This window comes from Dasypus novemcinctus, chromosome 13, assembly GCF_030445035.2.
Source record: "Dasypus novemcinctus isolate mDasNov1 chromosome 13, mDasNov1.1.hap2, whole genome shotgun sequence".
NCBI classification, from domain to species: domain Eukaryota; kingdom Metazoa; phylum Chordata; class Mammalia; order Cingulata; family Dasypodidae; genus Dasypus; species Dasypus novemcinctus.
Window position 1 is genome coordinate 22,617,809 of NC_080685.1, and position 27,038 is coordinate 22,644,846.

A 27,038-nucleotide genomic window follows, 5' to 3' on the forward strand; every position below is an offset into this window, starting at 1 on the left:
TGATTTCAGCATTTAGAGAAAATTTCCCACTTCATCTGTGGACAGTCAGCGTCTCCCAGGAGCTCATCAAGGACCTTCATCGGACTTTCATCAGAGCCCCTGGTTTGCAACCTGCCTGTGGAATCTGGACTTCTGCATCCCCACCACCATGTGAGAGAATTTTGTAAAATCTCATACTATTTACAGGTATCTACTGTAGATTCTGTTTCCCTAGAGAACCCTGATTAATACAAGGAGTCTCCTTCAATTTCTTGGTATTATCCTCCTTGTAGTCATCATAGTACTGTCCCTGATACACTAAATTCTCTAGAGTCTTAAATGCTTGTTCACAACCACTAACCTATTACATGGTTACATTGCAACTTGAGCAACAGAAACAAGAAGACAAAGAATGGATGTTAGAAAGAAATCTTCTGGAAGAAAATAAGGCTCACTCGATTGTGGAGAAGAAAAGAATTTATTCTCAATCTTGCAAGAAGGGGTGCACAACCAGAAAACGTGCCTGGTGCGCCGAACAAAGAAAAATGACACAATTTATACCCCTAAGCCTAGCACACAAGCCCTTCCTCTGTTTCTCCATAGATTGGATACTTCAGAAGTTACAGCCTATCCAAGAAGATCTAACTTTCCCGCGCAAAAGTTCGTGATTAACCGCTTCTCCTATCACATCCAACTATTTTAGTTTTTTTACCTGCTCCCCTTTGCCAAATAAAGAATGGAATTTAGTGCTGAATTGGTATTGACTTAGCTCTTTCTTGGGCATCTTTTTTACTGCCTATAGGACTGGCTTAAGCTGGTTTCCTTTGTTGCTGTTTAACCCGGGTGTAGGAGACTGAGGCAGTAGGCTGCCAGGTTACATTAATCAATATTTTCTTCCTTTATGTGAAAACGAATCTAATCTTCGTTTCTTACAATGGATACCACCAATAAACCTGACCTCTGACCTGCAACTTCTTCAGAGAGACCAAATATGTTTAAAACAGTGGTGACAGAGAATGGCAATAAACTCAGGTTTTGGTCTGTTTCTCAGAGCTGAGAGGATGACCCAAACGGGGGAAATTGTTAAAATAAAATAGGAGGACATCAGAATTGCCCAATCCCTGACCTACAAACCCAAGTAACATGATCAAAACTTGGGAGAGGTAGCCTTTTGGTGAATACCTGCTGTACTTAGGTGGAACTTTAACACCAGCCAATCAGAAATATACGCTTTAGGCAGGGGCTTTCCATTGCAAAGAGCCCAAATAAGGCAATGCAGCTTCAATAGCCAATCAGAAAAATTTCTTCACTTGCTTCTGCTCTTTTTAATATAAAAGCTTCCACTTTCCACTCCCACTGGAGGTGGATTTCCTTATCACTTCCGGTTTGGCACTGCCCGTTCAGGAGTCGTTTGTTGCCCAAAATAAACCTTAACAAAAATGTTTAATTGTCTCATTTTATCTTTTAGACCTTAAAAGTAAAGTAAGACAAAAAAGGCCCACAAACACTACAAATCCTACCACCCCTTTTTTTTCTGTCAAACACTGCTAATAAGCACATTAATATAATTGATAGTTCAATATTTTAATTCTATTTTTCATTTATTATTAGAAGTATTCTTCTGATGTAAGTATGATGATAAGATTGTTTTTAAAAAAGGTCTATTTGTACTCAAACGCAGAGCATTAATCACATTGTGGTCATCTTACCAAAAAGGCCAGGCGGAGAATTTTTTTGTTCCATTTTTGTTTTTCCTAACTTTAAAAAATTTCAAACCTACAGAAAAGTTGAAAGGATAAAATAATGAATGACACTTGATTACCCTTCATCTAGAGTCACTGTTAGTTAATATGTTACCACATTTGTTTTCTTTTTCTCTCTGATATATATAAAATATAAAACTATGTACATCGATAAGGATTATTTAAAAAGTTCCTGTAGTCCAGGCATTCGCCCTGATTTTCTTGTATTTTTATTTCTTCCCTCTCTTCCTTTCTCATATTTAAAAAATGTAAAGCTCTGAGACCCAGTTCTTCTTTCAGATAGATCCTGGTGTGCATAGAGCCTATGACTGATAGGCTGACTTACTTTTCTGAAACATTTGTTTTAACCACAGAAATTGGTCTAAACTCACACGAGATGAAAAAACCTGCAATAGTCCCAGGTTTCTTAAGGTTACCCACACGATGTCCTTTTTATTCCTTAAGGAAAAGGTCTCTGCAGTTTTTGGCAAAGGCCAAACCGGAGCCCTTTTCACTTTTACTGATTACGAGTCAGGAGAACTTTCGCTTGTTAGAATTATATAGAGTATATTGCAGCACTTATAACAGGATCCCTGGTGGTCTAGTGGTTAGGATTCGGCGCTCTCACCGCCGCGGCCCGGGTTCGATTCCCGGTCAGGGAACTCAAGTTTTTCTTTTCCGTGGGGTGTGTGTTTTAATGATTAACATCATTTCTTCAACATCGGTTCTTATGATGTATTCCTTCATCCACCAAAATCGCTAGAACAGGAAATGTAGAAAAACACGGAGAAAATGAGTAAGGCCTCTCAAGATTCTACAACCCAACTAACACCCGAGTTTTTGAAACATAAAATGAAATCATGTTATACACGTATCATTTTACTACCATATAATTTTTAAACTTAATATTATTTCCAACACTTTCTAGTGGAAATAAATATTCTTCGGCAACGTGACATCTTATTTCCATTTAATTTTTGAAAATGTAATATATTTACACGGTCAGTCCTCGAATATGTAAAGGGATGTAACTAAAAAACCTGACTTCTTTCTCGGCCATCTACTGCCACTCTAATGAAGCAACCAGAGTTAATAACTTTTTAAAGTATAATGTTGAAGAAAATTTTTTTTAACTCTAAAAAAATTTAATAAATAAGGTATCCATTAGAAAACTCTTCCTCTTCCACCTTTGGATTTATACGAAAACCGGATGATCTAGTTCTAATATAAAACCCATCAAGAGCATTTATAGTGCGTTGGTGGTATAGTGGTGAGCATAGCTGCCTTCCAAGCAGTTGACCCGGGTTCGATTCCCGGCCAACGCAAACTACAGTAGTTCTTTCGGTATTTTTTTTTTCTTAAGTTTAAGAATACGGAAAAAATTATATCGAAAGTATAAGGGATTCCCATGTACTCCGCCTTCTCCCCCTCTCACATTTTCCCCTATTAATAACGTCTTACAATTGTGTGGTACATCTCTTAAAATTGAATAAATATTGAAGCATTGCTGCGAACCAAGGTCTATAGTTTACGCTGTGGTTTACACTTAATTCCAATGCCCCACGTTCCACCTCTTATTGCCGCCTTCTCCCCTCAGAACCTCTGGTAACCACTATCTTTATAACAATGTTACATGATCTTCCATTACTAGAATAATAAAAGTCTACTTTGTCCATGGTTGCATTTTCCCTTTACGTTTGTTCATTCCTCAGCCTTGAGGATTTTGGGATGGTGATGCCAGATCTGCCGCAGATTGAGATGGTGCTTAGATCCTACGGGGCAGGTGGAACTGCTTTGCTTGCAGTTGTAGATACTCCCCGTTTATTGCGATGGGGGTGCCCCAACTTTTAAATTTGAGGTCCTAAAGGGACTTTGGCATCTCCTATTCTCTGAGACCATGAGCTCTCGGGAGGGTCTGGTCTCACGAGAACGAGCCCTTCCACTTCCTGGGGCCTAAACCCATCTGTTGGGCTCGGAGGCTGACGTTGCACGAGTTAGCGGTAAATATTCATTTGGGTATCGATTTTCTGAATCAGTAGAAGTAGTTTTGATTTCCCGAGGAGTGAGGATAAGGAAGTCAACGAAAGAGCGCTCGGCGCCACTAGCACCTCGAGGGAGCAAGAAAACGTAATCGGGAAGGGGACACTCCCCTTCCCGCAGCTCACCTCCCCCCCTCACAGACTTCTCTTCCGGTGTCACGGTTCCGGGGACCGAAAACTCAATTCCAGGCCACAGGCTGGAAACGTAAACCTGAAAAGTTCTTCAGGACTGCCTCTCGCACCCCTGGGCCAGGCGGCTTGATTTTTTGGGGGGAGGAGGTGAAAGAGATAAGTTAATGCTAGAGACGCGGCGGAGGACGCGATCGGGGACTACAGCCTCTTCTCTCTTTCTCGCTCCCTGCTCGAGTCTAGACCTGGACCGCCACCACGGCGGGGGCGGCGGGATGTGTGCGGGAATGACGAGGGCGCTGGGATCATGGGATTTAGGGCCTCGGAACCCGATTCGGAGGTTACGGTTTCGAAGTTGCTTAGAAAATGATTGGGATTTTGACCGGTGAGAATCACAGGGATTGGATAGAGAGGACGTCAGTTGTGCTTTTCTGTTTCAAATACTATTACTTCGAACGCTTCTTCGCTGCCTACAGGTGGCGCGCCGTGATCGTATAGTGGTTAGTACTCTGCGTTGTGGCCGCAGCAACCTCGGTTCGAATCCGAGTCACGGCAAGGAGGCTAGTTCCTTTTGAACCTCTCAGGGCAGGGGTATGTGCGTTTGAATTGAAATTTAAAGAAACGTTACGCTTGTGGGACGTGTGGGTGCGGGTGTGATATATTTATTAAATAATACGCAGCATAGTGGACTTAGGGGTCGTGGTTTTCACCTGACTGGCAAACGGGTCCGACCCGTGGGAACAAAAAAGGTTAATAACCCTTGTCTTAGGGTGATACAAATCCTGCCTTTTCTCCCAGCCGCCCCCAGCAGGGTACTCGAGTTGGGTGAGTAGTAATAGCTTCCCTTCGGCTCACTCGGCATCTCATCTATTGAGGAGAATCTGAGCCCGACAGAGAGAGACGCCTAAGTGCTGGCTGAAGATGCGCGAAACCGACGCCACGGCTGCAGGATGCCCGCGGGGTTAGCCTTCACCTGCGCAGAGCAGCGTCCCTTCGCGGGTTAACCCAGAGCCTAGCGCGTTTCCAGAAGCTGCGGCCTCAACGCTTGGCGCCGTGGACTGAAAGCTCCCTGGAGCGCGTACATCCGAGGTTCTGACTCCTACCCGAGTTTAACGCTCGTGGCACCGCTACACGTAATTAATATGATCTTTCTTTCACTCAGGTCACACAAAATTTTAACATTTCAAAAAAATTTTGTGGCCCAAATAATTAGCGAATGGATCTATTTTCCCAGGAATGTGTCCCTACCCTCACCCCACGCCGTCGTTAAGATTTAGGGGAGAAAAGGATTTCAGACCCGGAGGAAGAAAACAGGGACTGTAGCCCCAAGGTCCCGAAAGCACGAATCCCCTTCCTGCTCCCTCGGCAGTTTGCGGCCTTCAGCCTAGTTCTCTCGCGCTCTTCCCTCTTCAAGGTCCCATAAACCGGCCAGGCGTGTTCCCCAGCGCGAATTCCGTGAAATGCTCGTGTTCTCAGCGAAGCTGCTCGGTCTCACGCAACCTCTATTAGCTTCTTCGAGCCTCGGTTTTCTCAGTGGTAAAAAGCAGAAGTGTGTTCGTTGAATCCTGTTCTTCCCCGCTGAAGTGGGTGTAGACGGTTCTCTCTTCGTGAAAGCATGTGATAGTCATTTAGGGGCCTTCCAGCACCGGGCGCCCGGCTAGCTCAGTCGGTAGAGCATGAGACTCTTAATCTCAGGGTCGTGGGTTCGAGCCCCACGTTGGGCGTTGCTAGAGTTTTCGTGTTTTGTTGAAGCATATCACAGCCCCCGGCCCCCCCAAGCTTCCACATTATCGTGGCTATGTCTGTAATTTTAAACTTTGGTAACTGACCTCGAGAATTTCCTACCTTCGCCCAATTTCAACTGAAAGAAGAAAAAAGAATCCGGGCCGGGATTCCAGCGTCTCTGACCCGCAGCCCAGGCTGATGCTTCTCCGGTGGGCGAAGGTGAGACTAGCCTGAGCGGATCGGAGGGGAGAGTCCCAAAGCTTCTGGGGTCCTCCTTGGTCCTCCCCGCACTCTGCTCCAAGGACTCACGCCTTAGGACGTGACCAGATGGAAACACATTCATTCTCTTATCGTTGGGAATTTTTGGATGAGATTTTGAAGGGCCTCTTTTAGCTAGTTAATATGTTTTCCTCCAGGTGCTGGGGAGCATCTGTCTTTGCTTTTTAGATTTACAAACGTTCTTCAGCCGCAAAGTCTGTAAAATACAGCTTGTGTAAGAAGGCCCCCAAAGAACGCCCGGGTAAAGCAGCTGGGGAGGCGGGAGGAGGGAAGGGGAAAGGGAAGGAGGGTGGGAAGGAGGGGAGCTCTAGGGGAAGGGGGCGGGAAGGCCCGCGGGCGTTCCCAGCCGCAGTGTTAGCGCTTGCGTTTTGAGGCAGTTATTGATCCACGGGAGAAACTTTCTTCTATCCCGGAAGCCTGAAGTTGTTGGTCTGACATTTCTTCTTGCTGTGTTTCCTCTCACAGTTTGGAGGGGTGACGTGAATTAAGTTGGTTTGCAAGATGAGTGGAAGCCGAGCTAAGCACCATTCAAGGGTGACCAATAGGCTTCCCCACAGCAACGGGGACATCCCTTTTTATGTCCTCCTCCTCTCCCTAAGGATCATTTACCAGTCTTTTTTTTTTTTTTAATAAACTTGTAAATGGGTAAATATGCTTTAGTATTCCCTATATATCCCGCCAACCATCTCCAAAACGACCAACACAGTAGGTCAAGTATTCGCAAATAATTGGTCCCAGGACAAGCATCAGCATTATCACTTGTAAACTGCGAGAAATGCAAATACTCGGTGCCCACCCCAGACCTACTTAATCAGGAACTCAGCGGGTGGCCTCAGCAATCTGTGACTTAACTAGCTCTCCGGTTAATTCGGCTGAACGCTGAACTTTGAGAACCACAGCACTAGGGCGGTAGCGCTAGGGACTTTCCTTGGCCTCAAGAAGAAGAAATAACAATCCTATCCCACCAGGCCTCCCAGTCAGTCCCTGTCACTTCCCTGGGTGACCCTGAATTTCCCTCAGACTGAAAGGGCAGAGAGCCAAGGCTGCTGGGCTCAAAAAGTGGATGTAGCCGCCCCAAAGGGACTGCACTCTTTTCCTCGGCTCATGACTCATTTTTCCTCCTTACTCTGAACCCATGCTCTACTACGTGGCCCTGAGACCCCTTTTAAAAACTACATTCCTAAATCTTGCCAAAGAAAAGATTGTACCTGTCAATGTTAAACAGGCAAGGGTGATTTTATTCAAGAACAACTGTAGCAGAGAAGAGAAACTCAACTGGATCCAAAGGACAGCAGGGTTTTTAAGGGCTGGGGTGGGGTAGTGCAAACTACTAAGGATGTGAAAGCGGGTTGATTGCTGGGATGGGCAAGTGTTTTCCTACGTTTGCAATAAGGACCATTTGGTTTGTAATTTTTTTTTTTTTTTTTTTAATGCTGTGATTATGTCTTCTGGACCCTGTAAGGGCAGGGAGAGAGGAAGAGGAAATAAGGAACCACCTAGTTAGTCTCCTGGACTGCTTAAAGGCCAAGGTGAGAGGGAACAGAAAGTAAGACTTTCTCTTATATTCTTTGCTGAGCTTGGCCAGATTTAGTTGTGTTTGTTTTTGTTTTTTGTTTTCTTTGGAAAAAAAAAAACAACCCAGCCGAGACACACTTCTCCCCTTGAAGAACCTGGATGTCCCGTTTTGTTCTTATTTGATGATAATCATGTATCCGGATACAACCAAAACCTCAGATCCTTGGACGTCGTGAGAAATAAAGAACTTGAGAGCCAGTTTTTCCTGAACAACATACATGATTGGTTTCTGTTAGAGAAACGGCACTCACTGGGACATGGAGACTGACGATTGCAGGCAGGAAGTTTATTGAGAAGCTCTCCCAAAGGAGGGGGTCTGAAGATTAGATTTCAGCCCACTGGGGGAAGGTGGTGGGTATGACTTTATACAGTACATCAATAGGCGGGGAAACATTTGTAAATCGGTTGAGAGGGGGTTAGAGTCTGAGTACAGCCTGGGGTCAGTAAGGGGCTGTAAAAGTGAATTCTTCTTGCGTATGGCTTGGGGGTAGTGGGCTAGGAGGAAGGGTATTCTTGGAATGAGGGAGGGTTTGATGGGCCTGGGCCCGGAAGGGGCCTTATGTGCTCCATTCCTGCTGTGATATGGCTCGTCTGTTCATTCTCGGGGGGAGATGCGCTGCCTTCCCACACATAGGCACCTTGCTCAATCTGACAGAATGGAACCACAGCTTTACGACCTGTCAGTCATTGCAAACCTTGTAAGGGGGAACCTCTAATAATCCTAGTCTTTGATTATACATATATATGATGAAGGACCTAAGTAATGGGAATACTGGGCAGAACGGAAGGGTGAGGGCATTCAGAGTGTTGACTCAGTCTGGCTACTTCCTGCTATTAGGGGTGGCAAAGGGTTCCCTTCTATTCCGTCCACTGGGTTCTGATTTCTGATCCCGAAGAAGTTGGTATTGGCACTCATGTAGCAAAAAGATGCCGTTCGCATATTCCTGAATTGTTGAATGTACGATTCAGAGAGTGGATCGGACGAGAAGCAGTAAGAGACGAAGACCAAAAAGAAGCAGCAATCCTATCAGTAATGATGCTATAAAGGGTAAAAGGATTGATTTTAGGGGTGAGGAAAAGTAAGAGAGAAATGAGGATAGCCATGATTGATTTCCATAGCTGTTGTCTCGGGCCCGCTGAATGATTTCTATGTTTTCCTTAACGGTTTTGAGGTTTTCTTTTACCTGCCCTGAATACCTTCTATATTCTGTTAATATAGAAACAACAAGTTTCATTTATGATTGCACAAGTGCCTCCTGTGACAGTGGCGAGGACATCCAATGCTCTTCTACTTTGTATGACAACTAATGCCAGGCTGTTAATTTCCAGTTGTTGATTGTTTATGGCCTGCATGGTTGCATTCCAGGATACCTGTAATGTGAAGGAGATATTTAGGATTGCTTGTTCTAACATTGGGATACCTGCAAACCAGAACAGGCTGTGAAAGATGGTGTGGCCTGTGACAGGCTTTCCAGGACTGGGTTATCACGGGCATCATATCCAAATTCTGGGTCCCCTAAAAAGCACTTCTTTTTTCATTCAATCAATTGTTGAGGTTGGAGTGAGGTCCCACAAAGACCTGAGATTAGCTATTTGTCCAGAGGAGGCCATATCTTGGGGTTTTAGGATGGTGGCATTAGGAATAGTAGATGCAATAGTGCAAGTTCCCGTCCATACGGTAGGAAGTGTTAGGTATGCAGTGTTACCACACAGAAAACAGAAACCTGTGCCCACAAGCATTAGTGCCATTGAGGGGCCTGAGGGAATAAAATAAGAATGTGGGTGATTGGAAATATTGAATATTTGGGTTCCACCATATACTACATTAACACATAATGCAGGGTTTGGAAGTTTTGTATATTAGGTTAGTCTGACAGAGAAGATTTCAGAAAAGAAAAGTGAAGAGATTTTTGGGTTTCTTCTAGGTTTTAATTTGGTTAAATTATAAATTGTCCTAATTGTGCTCCTATCCCAAATAACATGATTTGTTTATAAGAGTTATTGAAGCACAGTATGTCTTCACTATAATTTTTATTGCTTACTCATGTAGGTAGTGTTTGATTGATGCCTGAGTCGTTCCAAAATAGAGTTGAATTAAGATGCTTGTTTGGCACTTTCACATCTACCTGCCAGTGCAGTGTTAAATAGTAGAGTATGATTACAAGATGCAGTGGGTGTATGTCCTAAATTAGTTGCTAAGGTCGTGTGGATAGGTATTTAAAGCATAAAAAAGGTCTGTCCATTAGGACTGTGACCACACTAATAGATTTTTAATTTTCCCCCAAATGGAGATGTTTCAGGCATGACAGAATAAGTATACCTTCATATTCTGGTAAACCTATGTGTGTGTGGGGGGTGGTTCTGTAACCGTTTGGCCTCCAAGACCAATTTATTGTGGGTAGACATGCTGGAGAGTTTCTGGGCTTAGAGGAAAGGCGAGTGAGGATATAGTTTCACCATGGGGTGCTCACGACATCTCCAGCAATCGGAATGGTTAATTGAAGTTGCTGTGGTTTGGATGGTGTCTGTAAGATGATAAAAGGGTGTTTTTGAGAGGGTAGTACAAAGAGGAGTGAAAGGGTAAAATATAGGATGCCCATTGTAGAGGGACCTTAGTCAGTAAATAAAAGGAATTGGGTGGCAAAGGAGCAGAGGATTTCTTCGGGGTAAAAATCAGAAAGATCTCTTTGTAACCACAGGTCCTGAATGATGTCAATGTATTGCTTGAGTGAAAGGGTAGAAGGGGTGACAAAGTCGGTTAAGTGTGAGGAGAGAGAATGATACAAAACTTGTTGGCCTTGAGTAATAACTTATGAATAGGCACCGCCAGATTTAAGTGTAGTTACGACTGAATGGCAGGAAGGAAAAGGGAGAGAGATTAGAGGGAAAGAGGGGCGGTACTAATTGGAACGTTGTCAACTGGTTTTTTTGTGAGTTTCAAGTATAGGGCTCTGAGAGGTTCACAGGTGTATATATCTTGAGCTTCAGGATCTTGTAATTTGCTGTCTACAGAAGGCAGAGGAGTAGGCTTTAATCTGGAAAAGTATCTACAGTGGAAAGTTTAAAAGTTTTGCTGCAGTGGAAGTGCTTAGGAGAACAAGAAAAGGACCTGTCCACTTAGGAGTTAGAAGGCTCGGGGTGTAAGTCCTTTAGGTACACCCAGGCACCTGGATGAAGAGGCAGCCAGGGCACAGAAGGTTCCAGCGCAGGAAGAGTAGAGTCAGCTGATGCAGGAATAAATGGATTTGTGTTAGGCCGACTATATTATTTTCGAAATCTGCTGATTGGGGGGTATATTGGTAAGGCTGAAAGGCTGTCCATAAATGATTTAGGAAGTGTGATTTTCAAGGAAGGGTTCAAATTCTCACGAGAGCAAAGGGCAGAAATTCAACCCATGGTGTCTGTACCTGCATTGTTAATTTGGTTAAGTGTTGTTTTACGATCCCACATTCAGCTTTTCCGGAGGACTAAAGTCTGTAAGGAATATGTAACTTCCAGGTAATTCCTAAGGCACTACAAACCCCTTTTTGTGATCCTTTGTTGTTGTTCAAACTGGACAACATGATTCTAAAGTTTAAATAGAAAAATAACAAGCAGTGATATCCAGAAAATCTCTCAAAAGAATAATATGGAGGCCTAATCTTCAAATATTCAAGTGCTATAAATTAAAATAATTAGAACATAAGCTATAGTGTGGGAATCCTCAAAGATAAATGAATGAAGTTAAATATATACAAGGTTATTCATGGATCATTTTTTGTTATAGCAAAAGATTGGAAACTTTGGGGGGATAATTAAATAAATGACAATACAATTAAATACAGTTAAATACAGGTCAGCTAGCTATTAAAAAAAATAAGGAAGCCCTTTATATTTTAATATAGTACTCTGATAGATTGGAAAAAAATGGTCATAATATATATTCTGCAGATTCTCCTATCAAGAGGTGGAGTCTATTTCTATATAAATTGCTTTAGGCAAGAATTAGGAGCTTAGTAAACCTGACTATAGCAGTTTTATATAGTTATGAATTCAAAAATAGATATTAGATTTTGTTTGTAATCCAGTCTGTATCTGGATTTGACTAAGTTATGATGAGGGCTTTGATTGGGCCACATCATTAGGGCATTCGGAAGAGAGGAACCCTGAGCCCAGGAAGAGGTAAGCCCTGGGAAGAGAGGAACCCTGAACCCAGAGAGAAGCAAGACCGGGGAAGGAAGGAACCTTGGAAGCCTGAACCCTTGCAGATGTTGGCTCCAACACATGAAAATAGACTTTGGTGAGTGTATTAGTCAGCCAAAGGGGTGCTGACGCAAAACACCAGAAATTGGTTGGTTTTTATAAAGGGTATTTATCTGGAGTAGGAGCTCACAGATACCAGGCTATAAAGCATAGGTTACTTCCCTCACCAAAGTCTATTTCCATGTGTTGGAGCAAGATGGCTGCTGGCATCTGAGAGGGCTCAGGCTTCCTGGGTTCCTCTGGGCTCAGCTCCTCTGTTTTCTTCACAAGGTCAGCTGTAGACTATGAGGCTCTCTAGACTTTGCCTCTCTCCACAAGGCCAGCTGTAAACTATCAGGCTAATGGCTCTTTCTCTCTCCCTGGGGTTTCTGCCTTATCTAAGGAGCCATCTCTATTCCTCTGTGTTGTTCTCCTTGCTCAGGTCCTCTTCTCCTGGGGCTTGCTTCTCTTTCCTTTGCATGTTGACTTCCTGGGGCTCCAGTTTAAGGCTTCAGCATCAAACTCCAACATCAGAAACCCTCAACTCCATCCTTTGCCGTGCCTTTTATCTGTGAGTCCCCACCCCTTAGAACTAATGACATGGCCCAGTCAAAGCCCTAATCATAATTTAATCACACCCAAGTTCAGATCAGATTACAAACATAATCCAGTATCTATTTTTGGAATTCATAACCATATCAAACTGCTGCAGTGAGGGAAGTAACTTATTCTTTATGGCCTGGTAGCTGTAAACTCCTACCCCAAATAAATACCCTTTATAAAAACCAACTAATTTCTGGTATTTTGCATCAGCACCACATATACTGATACAGGCAGAGCCTTGAAAAATATTTGCACATTGGGATTTATCCCTTTCTGCTGCTCTTGGAATCATAAAACCATAATCTGAACACCCCAACCTAGGCTGCCGAAGCCATACATGGAGAAAGAGGTTCGCCCATCCTATCTTTTCCAGCCAACACTTCTATACCCCAAACATGTGAGTGAGGCCATTGTAGACATTCAGCCCCAAATGAATGAGCCTGGACCAGTTGAATTTGAAGCCAACCCACAGAATCATGAAAGAATAATAAATTGTTGTTATTATAAGTCACTAATTTGGGGATGGTTTGTTCTGCAGCAAAAGCTAATTTATGCACTAACTGAAGATTCTAAGGCAAGGAACAATCTTATGCAATCACACAGTAGTCATTGTGGGAAATAAGTATACATCTTTAATTGTGAATGTGTAATCATCTCTGGAAATATAAGTAAATATAAATACAAGAAATATAAATTCCCACATTAAAGAGCCCAGCACAGTGGAAGAAAACAGATCCACACTGTGGCAGTTTGAGATTATTTTATGAATCCCACAAAGAGAAAGATTATGTTTTTAAACTAATCTATTTCTGTGGGTATTATACCCTTTGACTATATTAAATTAGATTACTTGATAAGATCAATTTAGGGCTTTTGATTGGAATACTTCAATGAGGTGGGACTCAGGTTGAGTGTCTGCCCCCTTGATGGGTCTGATATAAATGGAAACACAGAGAGATACGGACACAGGCAGAGGAAGCCACCACATTCGATCCTGCCCTGTGAGAGAATGGTTTTGCCCACAGCTGAGCTGTAGGAAGAGAAGCCCTCAAGAGGCTCAAAGAGCTGAGGCCCACGGAGAAAGGCGCCATATGTCTGTTAGCTTCCAGCTGAATTAGGGAAGAAAGCGGAGCCGCTGACACTGAGAGAGGAGGCCCAGTAAGAGACAAGCCCCGTGCCAGGTTTGCCTACAGCTGCAGAAAGGTGGGACCCCAGCAGAGATCAGAGGCCCTCTTGCTTCCCCATGTGGCTGCTGACTGGTGAGAAAGCACCTCTTAGGGTGCCTTGAGTTGGACATTTCACAGCCTTGGAATTGTAAGATTTTACCCCAAATTAATCTGAGGCAGGCTAGTTTAGGGAGTGGGAAGATGAATCTGCAAAACACGACCCGGCCATGGAACCGGCCTGGAAACCCCCTGAGGGAAATCCCCACCGGAAGGCTGCGGGAAAATCCTCCATTTGGAACGAGCTTTCATCCAGGGTCAAGGAAAAGCCCTGGGTATTCTCAGGGGGCCTTAACGTTGACCCCACCCCCACCCCTGGGGGGAATTGAGGGATGGGGTAATCAATCAAAACAGCAAACAGCTGGGACCCCTCCGCTGAACATTAGCAAGGAGAGGAGTAATTATTGGTTTAAAAAGTAACTACACAAGCTAAATCTCTCTCTGCCTGCAGCAGCGGCAAGTACTCCTGGGGACTCGTAATCTATTTTCTCCCATTTCTATCCTCTTCTCCCATTTCCTTAATAAACTACTGGCCTAACTAAACTAGCATGTTCTTAAATTATGTAACACAGCCAAGAACCTAGGAGAAACTGGCTACAAATTCCCTTAATAAAAGCCAACACATTTATGGTACTTTGCATCAGCAGCCCTTTGACAAACTAAAACACACACAAAACATAACGTTATAAAATTTCAAAACTGTAATGACCAATAAAATATCCTATAAGATTTTGGGAGGGAAGATGGGAGAACGGTTTAATACAAACAACTAAGGATCAGAATGGCATCTGTCTTCTGTACAGTGCTGATGCCCTCCAGTCAACAATTAGCAGGACTAATCTATGGTCACACAAAGTTGGGCTTATTGGCTGACTGCAGCAAAGAAGACAGCACACACCATGTGGAGGAATGCTATGATTGGGAATCTTAATAATTTCTCTCTAGAAATTGAGAGGAATGGAGCAAGCCTAAATAAATAATCAGTAAAAAAGCAGCAGTCACTCGTAGTAGTTGGAAAGGGAGATGTTTGATCATTTTTGTGGTTTGGACAGTGTTTTTATGTTTGTGCACATACATGATCATGAAGTAGGCTTGTTTTTATCTTGCCTCATCATGGTCAGAGAGTGACTGTTTGATATTGGTATTCTGTGAAATTTTTTATTTTTAACAGAAGAACATCATGGCTTGCTGTTTGAGCTAGGCCAGCTCTAAGCTGACAGCTCTCAAGGGCTATTTTTTCTTTCTCAACAGCAACTCTGGAAGATAGAATACAATGGAGCAATACCTTCAAAAATCTGAGAGAGAGTTATTTTCAATCTAAAATTCTTCATTTAAACTCTCTCTTCAAAATATCAATTAAAAATACAATATAAAATGTCAATGAAGTGTATGGGTACAGAAGACATCCTAAGACAGGCAATGTCTCAAAAAATTGTTCATAGAAGGTAGAAGTGAATGGAGAAAGAAGACTCAAGATTCATGAAGCAGGGGATCTAAGAAAAGAGAGACAATGGAAATCCCAAGACGGTGGGGAAATAAAGGGAGATATTGCTGTGGGGAAGGTCTGAAGACCAGTAGCTCAGCCTGGAGCAGGACTTTAACTTTTGTAAGGGAACGGCTGTGCGGTGGTACCCTGGCGACTTCGCACGTACCCACGTAGAGTCTTGAACTGACGCTGTCAGAACACCTGGTGAGCCTCCCAGAACAAGAGCGCAACGGGGGTTGTGAAGTGGTGCTGTGAGACTTCCCTCTCTCTCACCTGAGCAGGCGTCGTGGGACAGTTTCTCATTGCCTCACAGGTTCTGATGAGATGTGAATTTAGCTGCAGACTGTAAAACACTTAGCTGCTGTCTGGAATCGGCTTCTCAGTAACTGGGTATGACAACTTGCAGAGCGGTCATTTGACCCCTTTTGTTTAGGTATTATCCTTTGCAGTGTGAGATGAAGAGCCAAGATGTTGATAACTTTGGCTACTCATCCTTTTGCAGTTTATTTAAAAAATAAACTGTCTGAATCTAAGGATAAACTTGTTACATCTTTGACAACTGAATCACTAAGGCCTTGGCCTTGCCTACTGATATGATGTGCTTGACTAATTGCATTTAGCCACCAAATTCTTAAACTCTTTAGGTAGTTCAGTGTATTAATCTTTTCCCTTAATGCTGCTGAGTTTTATGTCATTCAATTGTATTAATCTTTTCCCTTAAGACTTCATTCTTAGAAAAGTTTGGTTCCAACAACTGAAATTCTTCTTAGGCTTAGTTGTAAGGAAGAAATGTGTACTTTTTCTGCTAATGAGCTGATGAGAGACGCAACTTGAGTCTTTGCCCTGCATTGTATGGGGTCTAAAGTTGGGTCCCCGAAAATCCAGAGGGTTCTGGGTATAGGATCATTAAAGAATGCCTAAAATGGACAGGAAAAGCGAGGCTGAGCGTCCCTGGGTGGGCTCGAACCACCAACCTTTCGGTTAACAGCCGAACGCGCTAACCGATTGCGCCACAGAGACTTAGGAGGCCATCGCTGCAAGTTCATCTCCTGATGCCATGAGCTTCTCTTAACCGGCGGTGGCTGACATCCTGTCATCTTTTTTGGACTTTCTAACCTTGTGCGCTCCAAAAACCGGGGATGCGGGAGGTACTGAGACAAGAATCGTGTGGGGAAGGCTGGGGAAACCCCGATGCCTGAACTCCAGGTCTCCGGCCTCCGCGCCTTTTCCTGGCCCCCGCGTAACCCGACTGCCCACTGCCCGAGTCCCTCCTTGTGCTTAGAAGCGGGTCGATCAGTGGCCTCCACCGAGACTTTGTTCCGAGCCCTGGCACGGAGGAAATCATTCAACTCTGCAAACCTCAGTTTCCTCACCAGCAACCGGCAGACGATTCCTTCGGTCTTGGGCTCAGGTATTTTACGTTTAGGCAACTGACCTCAAGCTGCTTTCTAGAAAGCAGAGAAACTCACGACTTTTCATCTTCCCGCCAGCTTAGTTTGTAGCGTGCACCTTTTAAAACTTTTAATTTTAAAATACTGTCCAACTCACAGGACAGTTACAAAAATAATACAGACCCCATAAAGAGAACTTCAGCATATAGCTAGATTCCCAGATTCACCGATTTTAACGTTTTGCCACATTTGCTGTGTCATTCTATCTATTCATCAATCTATCAATCCATCCATCTATCTACGTGTCCGACTTTTAATTCCAACGCTGAGCATCGCCCAACGTCCAGTGCATTTTGCTTGGTTTTCTTTGGACCCGGTGCCGGCAGCTCCTGTGGTCGTGCCGATCCCCGCAGTGACCACGAGAGGGCGCGTGATCCCTCACCTTCGGAACTCTGCTCCAAGGACCACAGCTTTTTCTGTATGGCGGTTAGGAAGAACGGTGTCCGGTGGCTTCGATTTCCCTGAGACCGGCAGGCCCCAAGATTTCCTATTTTCGACTGTTTCAATTCTGGGGTTATCTTGGGTCGATCGCGCTTCTAATGCCCGGGGAGTTGTTTGTGGACTCTCAGCAAGCTTCTCAGCTTAGCTCGGGTACTGCTTTTCTCTATCAAACTGTGAAAGTCTTAGAAAGAGCTAGATTTGAAAATAAGAAGTCTCCTTTGTAACTGTAAATGTTCTGTTCTACACTTAGAATATTTATTAACAATTGTTAGTATTAAAAGCCATTATTACTAAAAGAGTGCGCAGGCTTCGGCAGGCAGGCCATCAAAATCCTCTTTGGAAGGGTCATCGCAGTACCAGCCTGCAGGCTGACGCGCTGCATAAACGTGGGTGAGAATGGGGAGAAAGACTCAAAGGAAAGAGGGACAGGGTTGAAAGGAGGAAGAGGAAAGGGGAGGAAGATATGGAGACGGATTTCCAGTGCAGACCTACTCACTTGCCACCAGTAGTGGCAGCTTGTCTCTTTGCCCTCTGCCCCCCACTTCGTGCTTCACTGCATCTTCTCATTCTGGGGATTCTAGCATTGTTTACAGGGTCTACCTTAGCAGGACCAGTACTGGCCCCGTATGGGTCTCCTTTGCCAATCCTCTTTTGTGATCCCAGGAGAGTCAAAAGCAATGAAACAACACCCCAGAGAATGAATATTCAGTCCAGGCTTCCTTGTGGTGTTGTGGATTTCACCATTCTGAGAAAGAATCATCTAGCTCTCTCAGATCATTATTGGTTGTATTTATTTATAAAATAAAAAGAAAATCCTTGGTCCAGATAATTTGTAAATATGAAAAGTGGGCTCTTGAAAAAAGTGGCCTGGCAGCAGGGATTCAGGTCATGCATCGGTTCAGCAAAATGTGGTTCCACTGGCCAAGGCTAATCTGGCTACAGCCACTACTGAGTGCCCAAACAGCCAATAGGAGAGCAACTCTGAGCCCTGATATTACACCAGACCTGGGGGTGGGGGTCGTGTGTAGGGAGAGGGGTAGTATCTGCCAGCCACATGATCAGTAGGACCCTTCCATCATGGAAAGGGCAGTGCTTTGTTTTCACTGGAATATACAATCCCTCCATATAGTTTTGTTTTCCCTGACTGCAATGGTTCTGCTAAAATAACCATCTGTGTGGACTAATGAAATGCCTTATTGCCCATCATGGTATTCCACATAACTTTACTTCTAAGAACCCATATGATAGTTGCATTGAGCATTGAATGGATTCACTGGTCTTGCCCTGAAGTAGCTGACCTGATGGAACAGTGGAAAACTGTTTCATTGCCATCTGGATTACAACACGTTGAGGATCTGGGTAATATACAGGATGTGGTATATGCTCTAAATCAGTGACAAATAAATGGTGCTCTTTATCCCAGGTATGGGAATCAAGGGGTGAAAATACAAGTAGCTCCTCTATTACCCCTAGTGATACCCTAATGAAAATTTTGCCTCCCACCCCAGCCTGGCTGAGGTCTGCTGATCTGGAAGTCTTCCACCATCAGATGGCATAATGGCAGTGATAAAGAAATCATCGAAGCTGCCACCTGATCATTTTGGACTCTTTATGACAGGGAATCAAGAGGTAAAGAAGGACATTATCTTACTGGCTGGGATGATTGTTCTTGTGGTTACGGGGAAGCTGTTGGCACTACACAATATGCGTAAGGAGGAATATGTATGGAATACAGGAGATTCCCCTGGGGGTGCCCCTTAAGACTCACCATGATTAAAGTAAAGCACCTTATGATTAAAGTAAATGGAAAACGACAGCAACCAATACAGGCAGTACTGAAAATGTTTCAGACCTTTTGGGAATGAAGGTTACCACACTGGGCAAGGAACCAGAGATAAGGTATGTCATTGTGGTGCTTACTGAGGGCAAAGGAAATGTGAAATGGGTAGTGAAGAAGGTAGTTATAACTACCAGCTATGAGTGTGCCCTTAAGGATGTGATTGTAATAATTACAAGTATTTCTTCCTTATTTTTAAATGAATACATTTGTGTATATTTTAACAAATATTTTTCTTTTCTTATTCTTTCAATATTCCATTTCCCTACCAGTTAACATAAGATTAATAGTATTTAACCATATTTCTCAGTATTTCAGCTTGGGATATCAAAAGGAGAAAGACTAAGCTAGAAATGAAATGAACATCACTCAAAGACGAATAAGGGATTTTGTATCCTCTTGTGGAGAAAGCATTAACATGTTTTCATTATATGAGGAAAACATGATTTTGCAATCATCTTTATTTGAAAGTTAAGAATGATTTAAAAAGGAGGACGATGAAGAGGGGAAGGAAGAGGAGAAAACTGTACATGGATGCCAAGTCAACAAGAGGCGGTCTGTAGTGGATTTGTATTGTGAATTGCAAGTTCATTTCCCAAAATTCCCATCTCTGCATAGGTTGGGGTTAGCTTGGGCCATAGGAGACATTTGCTGATATTTGGAAGGTAGAATTGAAGTGACAACCATATTCTTTTGGATTCTGGGAGAGACAGGGCAGGGCACAGGTTGTTGCAGCTCACACACGTTGCCATTTTATCTGCTGTCTCGTCTGATGGGCATGGGTCAAGCAGTCAGGCTTGTAGCACCTCAGCACCTGCTGGGTGTCTTCCTTCAGCTTCTCTGATTCAAGTCAATGGCTATGATGAAAAGCACCAGCTTCTCCTGTAGGACACTCCCACACTCAAGGTTGTAAGTTTAGAGGCTGTGAGAGAATGAGGCAGGTTCCAGTCTCTATTTTTTTGTGGGTTTTATTACATTGTACATGCAAACATCTGCAGAGGATTCCAGAAAGGGCTTTGTCACATCCAATCTGATACATGCTCTCATGTTATGGAAATCACAGGATATATGTGGGAAAATATCGTTAGAGTTTCAATAGACTCTCTAAAAGAACAAAGAAAATGAACAAACCATGGATACCATGAACCAAGGAAACCCATGTCTAAAACAACCCAAACAAAGCAGAAAAATTGCACTAGACGAAGTTAAAGGGTAAGGATAACTTTATTTAAAAGCTATTATTGAAATATGGGAGAGAGGCTAGGACTCAGTAGATACAAAAGGTGACAGGGCTTTAACGGATGGAGTGGGCTAGTAGAAAAAGTACTGAAGAATGGTAAGGGATGGATATTGGACCACTAAATGGGTAAATGACTTACGAAATTTGCAATTAGAGGCATTCGTCTTGAAACATTTTCCTTTGCTGTGATTCGGCTACCTGGACCTTGTAAGAAAAGTCGCGTCAAGGAAAGAAAGGTAAAGCACTCTTTAGGGATCTGGATAGTTTATAGAGCATATGAAGAGCAGGGTGAAAGGGGCTGAACAGCTTTTGTTTAGGAGAAACATGTCCAAAACCTAAAGGCTATTGGCATCGATTTCTCTGTTCTGTTCTCTGATGTGTGCAAGGACCACTAATACAGAAGGGATGAAGACTAAAGGTGCAACGTCAGTAAAAACACACCAGCGATGCGGTCCTACCGTTTAAAGGCGCACTTTAATACCCTTTAAAAACTACAAGAAACATAAAAGGATAGAAAAACACACCCCCACCTCCAAAAAAATATAAGGAAAAATTAAATAATGCAAAAACACTATTACCAAATGATGTCTACTATTTAACAAGAAATACCAGGGGAGAGCGCGAACGCAGTCCCCCACTACCACAAATTATGCAGTCGAGTTTCCCACATTTGGGGAAATCGCAGGGGTCAGCACATCCGGAGTACAATGGATAAGCCTCGCCCTGGGAAAACCACCTTCGTGATCATGGTATCTCCCCTGCCAGGTAAGTATGAGTGCCTGCTTCCCCGCCGCACCACAGCCTCATGCTCCTCACACTGTTCACACACGGTCACCGGGCTCCCCGCGACCCTCACCGCACCCCCTCACCCTTCCCAACCCCGCCAAACACCTCGTGAGCCCAATCTCGGCCAACACGCCTGGACTCCTTCCACCGGGGGGAATCGTTTCGGGTTGAAGCCGCAGATGCCCAACCAGCAGCCACTGCGCCGTCTCATCTACATAAGCCCCGCCCCGCCACGACCAGCCACCGGAAGCGCCCCGGCCTCCGGCCCGCGCCGCGCACCCCCGCCCGCTGCTCGCGCCTCCCACCGCCCAGCCCGCCCTCCAGCCCCGGCAGCCCGAGGCGGCGAGTGACGTCCGCCGCCTGGTTCCGCCCAGACGCGCGCCCCGACTGCGCCCGCCGGTGGGGAACTTTCTCCTTCGGCGATCGGCTCAAGCCCGTGCACCCTTCTCGGAATAGGGTCTTTTTTTAATGCATAGAAAGAACATTGAAGATTTAAAAGGACACCAGTTTCTTTTGGGAAATTGAAATGATAAATGATTTTATTAACCGTCTTGATTTGCTTGAGCTTCCATTTTATCCTGGGAGTTATAAAGAAAAACCGGAGGTTAATTGAAGCAGGCTGACATGCCAGTAATCCTTTAGGTGCTGATAAAACCCCCTGCCCCAGCCTGGGAGGAAGAATTGTAGCAAAGGGTTCAAGCAGACACCGAAGGCCTGCTAATCTTCACCAGATATCTACAACTATACGTGACACCCTGCTTGCTAAATTAATGAACTGGGCCTTGAGGGCACCCTGCTCAAACAGCCCCATGAGCTAGGAATGCGCGAAAAGCACAGAAAACAGTACCAAGCATAGCTCACGTTCCCCTCAGCTCTCCCCATTTCCCTCACCTGCCCTTTGTCTCCAGCAGCCCTATAAGCTGCTCCCCCAGCTGTCCCTGCGTTAATGCAACTTCAGTTCAATAGACTTACACTGCACACCCCCTTTTTCTTTGCACCCCTTTTTAAGTCTTTTATTTTCAGCATAGTACTTCAAATCCAGTTATCTACTGATTGTCTTTGACAATCCTTGTCTTGTACATCATCTTAGGGGGAAAGTTTTCAATCCATCACCACTAAATATAATGATAAGTGTGGATTTTTTGTAGATGAACTTTGTCGGTCTGAGAAAGTTCCCTATTATTCCTAGTTTTTTGTTTGGTTTAGTTTTAGCGTTTTTTCTTAGGAGGAAATTGGGTTTTGTGAACTACTTTTTTTTTTTTTTGCAACTGAGATGATCTTGTGGTTTTTTGTTGATATAGCTAGGAAGAAAGCCAAGCAAACTCCAAACCTGCAGTCCTTACTGGTTTTATTTACCATTATTGGTTTTATAAAGACTGTTGTCCAATCTAATTTCATGAATCCAGTGGGATTTTTTTCAAATATAAAAGCATGCCACCACAGCACAGATGATTGCTTTTTTTTTTAAGATTTAAAAAATTTCTCTCCCCTTCCCCCTACTCCCCACCCCCTGCCAGTTGTCTGCTCTCTCTGTCCATTCGCTGTGTGTTCTTCTGTGACCGCCTCCATCCTTATCAGCAGCACCCTGAATCTGTGTTTCTTTTTGTTGTGTCATCTTGGGTCAGTTCTCCTTGTGTGTGGCGCCATTCTTGGGCAAGTTGCACTGTCTTTCATGCTGGGTGGCTCTCCTTACGTGGTGCACTCCTTGCACATGGGACTCCCCTACATGGGGGACACCCCTGCGTGGCACGGCACTCCTTGCACACATCCAAACTCACATCACACATGGCGAAGGACTTGGTCAACTCTCTGATGGCCATTTCCAGTCCTCAAGTGTTTACCTTATATTAGCACTTCTGTTGCACAAAAGCAGAGACAAAAACTATCCAAATCTGACAAAACTGTTCTCAGGGAAATTTTTCCTGAGGTGCTTAATAGATGATTACATATAATTTTCACAATTGCATATAATCAAATTACATATAATTACATGTAATTATCATAAACCAGGAAAAATTGAAGACAGAACATGGCTTGGAACACCCAACTCAGAGACTGCTTGCATACTTACAAATGGATTTTATTCTGCTCCAATCCCAAAACATGAATGGGGGAATTCTCCTCTGGACATATAAAAGCAAAGAATCTGTGATATCATGGCCAGTGAGCACACTGGAGGACAGAGCAACTATGTAGCAAAGAATTAACCTTACCCTAGTTACATAAGCAGATAGCTGTTTCTCAGGAAATACACATAGAAATATTGTGTTGAAGGAGCATGATGTTAACCTTCTCCCAAATCGTTAGAAAGCAGACAAATTAGATAAATAGATAATAGATGGATACTATGATACAGCAAATATGGTAAACTGTTAAAAGATGGTGGATACAGTTACCTGGGGGGTAAGTTGGAGTTTTCTGTGTGGGTTTTCCATCATTTTTGCAACTGTCCTATATGTTGTTTTTAATTATTTCAAAATTAAAAGTTAAAAAAAAAAAGAAAGAAAAATTCACCTTATCAAAGAGAACTTGTATCCTGGTATTGTAAGGACTTAAATCCCATGTGTTCCCTTGCATCTTTGAGCCTGACAGGGCTCCAGAGGCTTAGCCATGAACTAGCCAGGTACTCTTCCTCACCCAGAGGGAAAGACCCCACCCCTGGCTAGTTCTCCTGTCGACCAGACTAGCTGCTATCCACCTGGTTCTCAACCTAGTTAGTTTGATTTCCCTATCAGCCCACAAATTTATTCAAACAAACCAATCACAGCCAGCTCAGGAACTGGAGATTACTCCACCCTTTTGTTACTACAAAGCCTGCCTTCCACACGCCTGCTAGCTCAGCCTGCTCCTGAGGGTCACCTCTCTGGGGCTACAGGGGCTGGTAGTAACTATAAAACCTGAGGTCAATCTCATCTGTCCAGTGCCAGCTGTCCTGTTTTCACCCATCCCCAGAATTCTAGGGTGAGGAATGCCTCTCTTACAAATGGACTGGACAGAAGTGTGGCCTTTGCCCATGGCTCCTGGGAGATGATTTCTAAACCCTTGGACTGTCCTGCCTTGTAAGAACAGTATTGTTTACCTGGAGGCCTGATAATGTGCTATATGGGGGCGACTTTGGACTGCGTGGTATCAGCTTGACCCCCAGAGGGGCTGGAGACTAAACATCTGTCAGGTGGGCGGTCAACCTGCCCTGTTTGGCTGTGAACCTACAGAAAAGGTCCCATCAAAGTTCGATGAGCACTTTAAATGGAAGAATGAAGCAGTATACTAGTAACAGTTTGTTAGAGAGCTGACAGACAGGAAGCTGGTCTTGGGTGGCCACAGGACGTTCCAAGTAGTGCTATGCCCTGCCCAGATGGTTACAGAGAGTTACCTAAGGCAAGAACAAGGAAAGCAGTGAGCCAAGTCCAGGCTTGCAAGATCATAAATATGTTTATTTGAAGTTACTGATTCATAGCAGGAGTAGTTTTAGTACAGATGGCTATCGTATTTAGGAATGTATATGTGCTCTTTCTGATATACATAGAGAGTTTTTTTGGGGTTTTGTTTTTTTTTTTTGTCTTACTAGGAGTTTATCTCCTCTTTGGATTATGGCCTCACAACCCCAGTAATAACTCTGAAAACTAAAGTCTTGGGTGAGCTTTCCTAGTTGACAATAGTCCATGTATAAAGTCACACATAGTAACCTAGGAAAGGCAATGCTGCCTGCAACTCCCCTGGAAATGGACAACTGGAAGCTTCACACTTGGAACTTTCCTGACTGTCCCATGGTCTCTTCCCTTGGCTGACTGTAATCTGTACCTTTTGCTATAATAAACTATAACCATGGGCATAACAGCTTTCAGTGAGTTCTGTGAGTTCCTTCTAAAGCACTATGAAAACTGAGAGTGGTCTCAGGGACCCCTGGCCTTGGGATTGGTGTCAGAAGTGAGGGTGGTGGTGTGGCTACTCCCTAACCCTGCAGCACCATACAAAAGACGAGGGATTAGGTGACAGTTGTCAGAAAGAAATCTCTTTCTGGAAGAAAATAAGGCTCACCTGATTATGGAGAAGAAAATTTATTCTCAATCTTACAAGAAGGGGTGCACAACCAGAAAATGTGGCTGACTTCCTGAAAAAAGGAAAATGCCACAATTTATACCCCTAAGCCTAGCATACAAGCTCTTCCTCTGTTTCTGCACAGATTGGACACTTCAGAGGTTACAGCCTATCTGAGAGGTCTAACTTTCCCATGCAAGTTCCCCAGTTTTTGATTAACAGCTTCCCCCATCATATTCCAACTGTTTTGGCTTTTACCTGCTCTTTTTGACAAATAAAGTATGGAATTTAGTGCTGAGTTGGTGCTGACTTAGCTCTTGTTTGTGGATTCTTTTTACCAGCAAAAGGACTGGCTTAAGCTGGTTTCCTCTGTTCCTGCTTAACCCAGGACTGAAGCAGTGGACTGCCAGGTTACATTAATGAATATTTTCTTCTTCCCTTCTTTACATTACTTTTCTGAAAAAACTAAACTGATCCCTTCTCTTACAACAACAAAGCAATTGAATGCTGAGTGCTAAATCCCCCATCCATTCCCAGAATTCTGGCAGTCGGACTCAACCTCCAGGCAGGGGTGAGGATCTCTTTCTGGAGAATTTGATCATCCTGAGTGCAGAGACCTGGCGTGACCTTACAGTGGAGCTCAAAGTTGAGAAACTTCATTTTCTCAGAGTTTTCAGTCAGTTTTTTAGGTCTCTCCTCTTAATCAAGGATTACCAGGCACCTGAGGATCTGACATTAGTGAAGGCTCTGATAGGAAATATGAGGTACAAACAAAGGGCATGATTTGAAGCAAATTTATGACAGGAATATTTATAAATGTGTCTACAGGATTAAAAGAATCCGATGAAAGATGACTGAAGCACCTGGGACCTGAAAACAACAGGGAAACCATTGCTGCTTCCAGGCCCAGATGAGGAAGAGAAGGGAGTGGTTACCAGACCCACGGAAAGAAACCTGTAGCCTTGGGGTGGGTCACTGGGCGGGAGGACTCCATGGTCTCTGGAGGAGGAATCGGTGACTGTCAAAGGAATATGAAGTTTAACTTACATATGGAGACAAAACTCACTTTTCCAAAGAGGGTTGGGAGAAGTCAATTAAAATCACTACCAAAAGAGAGAGATCATACATCTCAGTGACTTACAACTCAGTTACAAAATAGCTCACAATCAGCAGGTAATTGGGTTTGAAACTAACCGGTCTCCTTTTAAATCTTCAATGTTCTTTCTATGCATTAAAAAAAGACCCTATTCCGAGAAGGGTGCACGGGCTTGAGCCGATCGCCGAAGGAGAAAGTTCCCCACCGGCGGGCGCAGTCGGGCGCGCGTCTGGGCGGAACCAGGCGGCGGACGTCACTCGCCGCCTCGGGCTGCCGGGGCTGGAGGGCGGGCTGGGCGGTGGGAGGCGCGAGCAGCGGGCGGGGGTGCGCGGCGCGGGCCGGAGGCCGGGGCGCTTCCGGTGGCTGGTCGTGGCGGGGCGGGGCTTATGTAGATGAGACGGCGCAGTGGCTGCTGGTTGGGCATCTGCGGCTTCAACCCGAAACGATTCCCCCCGGTGGAAGGAGTCCAGGCGTGTTGGCCGAGATTGGGCTCACGAGGTGTTTGGCGGGGTTGGGAAGGGTGAGGGGGTGCGGTGAGGGTCGCGGGGAGCCCGGTGACCGTGTGTGAACAGTGTGAGGAGCATGAGGCTGTGGTGCGGCGGGGAAGCAGGCACTCATACTTACCTGGCAGGGGAGATACCATGATCACGAAGGTGGTTTTCCCAGGGCGAGGCTTATCCATTGCACTCCGGATGTGCTGACCCCTGCGATTTCCCCAAATGTGGGAAACTCGACTGCATAATTTGTGGTAGTGGGGGACTGCGTTCGCGCTCTCCCCTGTTATTCCTTGTCAAAAAATAGATCTGCTTCTGCGAAAGTTTATTTTTTGGGTAAACAGAATATTGGTATTCTGTCTTACTATTTTTCTACTGTTCAGGTTATAAGCATGTAAAGTAGCTTAGGTTTGTTTTTTGAGGTTGTGGCGAAAGTTTGTGATTTTTGTTAGTATCGTAGATTTAGCTAAATGGTTTTTTCCTACACTTTCCTGGAAAACCGGTTGTTGGGTAGTGTAAAACCTACTTGAGAGATCGCTTTCCTGATAATCAACTAGAGGACTTTCAAAAGCTACCGAGATTCCGCTCTGTGCTGCGTATGTTATTTTACCAGTGAAAATCCCAGTCTGTTTTTACAGCACCTCTGGTTACTTC

At 44.2% G+C, this 27,038-nt stretch overlaps 1 long non-coding RNA gene and 7 other non-coding genes across 8 annotated transcripts; 6 read left to right on the forward strand and 2 right to left on the reverse strand.

Annotated features, from left to right (window-relative positions):
- Positions 1 to 2,311: 2,311 nt before the first annotated feature.
- On the forward strand, positions 2,312 to 2,383 carry TRNAE-CUC (transfer RNA glutamic acid (anticodon CUC)). Its single transcript has one exon. It is a non-coding gene; the product is annotated as a tRNA-Glu (tRNA).
- A 591-nt stretch (positions 2,384 to 2,974) lies between these two features.
- On the forward strand, positions 2,975 to 3,046 carry TRNAG-UCC (transfer RNA glycine (anticodon UCC)). The gene has a single exon. It is a non-coding gene; the product is annotated as a tRNA-Gly (tRNA).
- Positions 3,047 to 3,679: 633 nt separating this feature from the next.
- On the forward strand, positions 3,680 to 6,537 carry LOC131280872 (uncharacterized). Its single transcript, XR_009188525.1, has 3 exons — positions 3,680 to 3,721; positions 4,688 to 5,833; positions 6,359 to 6,537. It is a non-coding gene; the product is annotated as an uncharacterized lncRNA (long non-coding RNA).
- On the forward strand, positions 4,373 to 4,444 carry TRNAH-GUG (transfer RNA histidin (anticodon GUG)). The gene has a single exon. It is a non-coding gene; the product is annotated as a tRNA-His (tRNA).
- Positions 5,541 to 5,613, forward strand: TRNAK-CUU (transfer RNA lysine (anticodon CUU)). The gene has a single exon. It is a non-coding gene; the product is annotated as a tRNA-Lys (tRNA).
- Positions 6,538 to 15,947: 9,410 nt separating the features above from the next.
- Positions 15,948 to 16,021, reverse strand: TRNAN-GUU (transfer RNA asparagine (anticodon GUU)). Its single transcript has one exon. It is a non-coding gene; the product is annotated as a tRNA-Asn (tRNA).
- A 4,558-nt stretch (positions 16,022 to 20,579) lies between these two features.
- On the reverse strand, positions 20,580 to 20,743 carry LOC111761144 (U1 spliceosomal RNA). Its single transcript, XR_002794596.2, has one exon. It is a non-coding gene; the product is annotated as a U1 spliceosomal RNA (small nuclear RNA).
- A 5,763-nt stretch (positions 20,744 to 26,506) lies between these two features.
- Positions 26,507 to 26,670, forward strand: LOC111761143 (U1 spliceosomal RNA). Its single transcript, XR_002794595.1, has one exon. It is a non-coding gene; the product is annotated as a U1 spliceosomal RNA (small nuclear RNA).
- Positions 26,671 to 27,038: the final 368 nt, after the last annotated feature.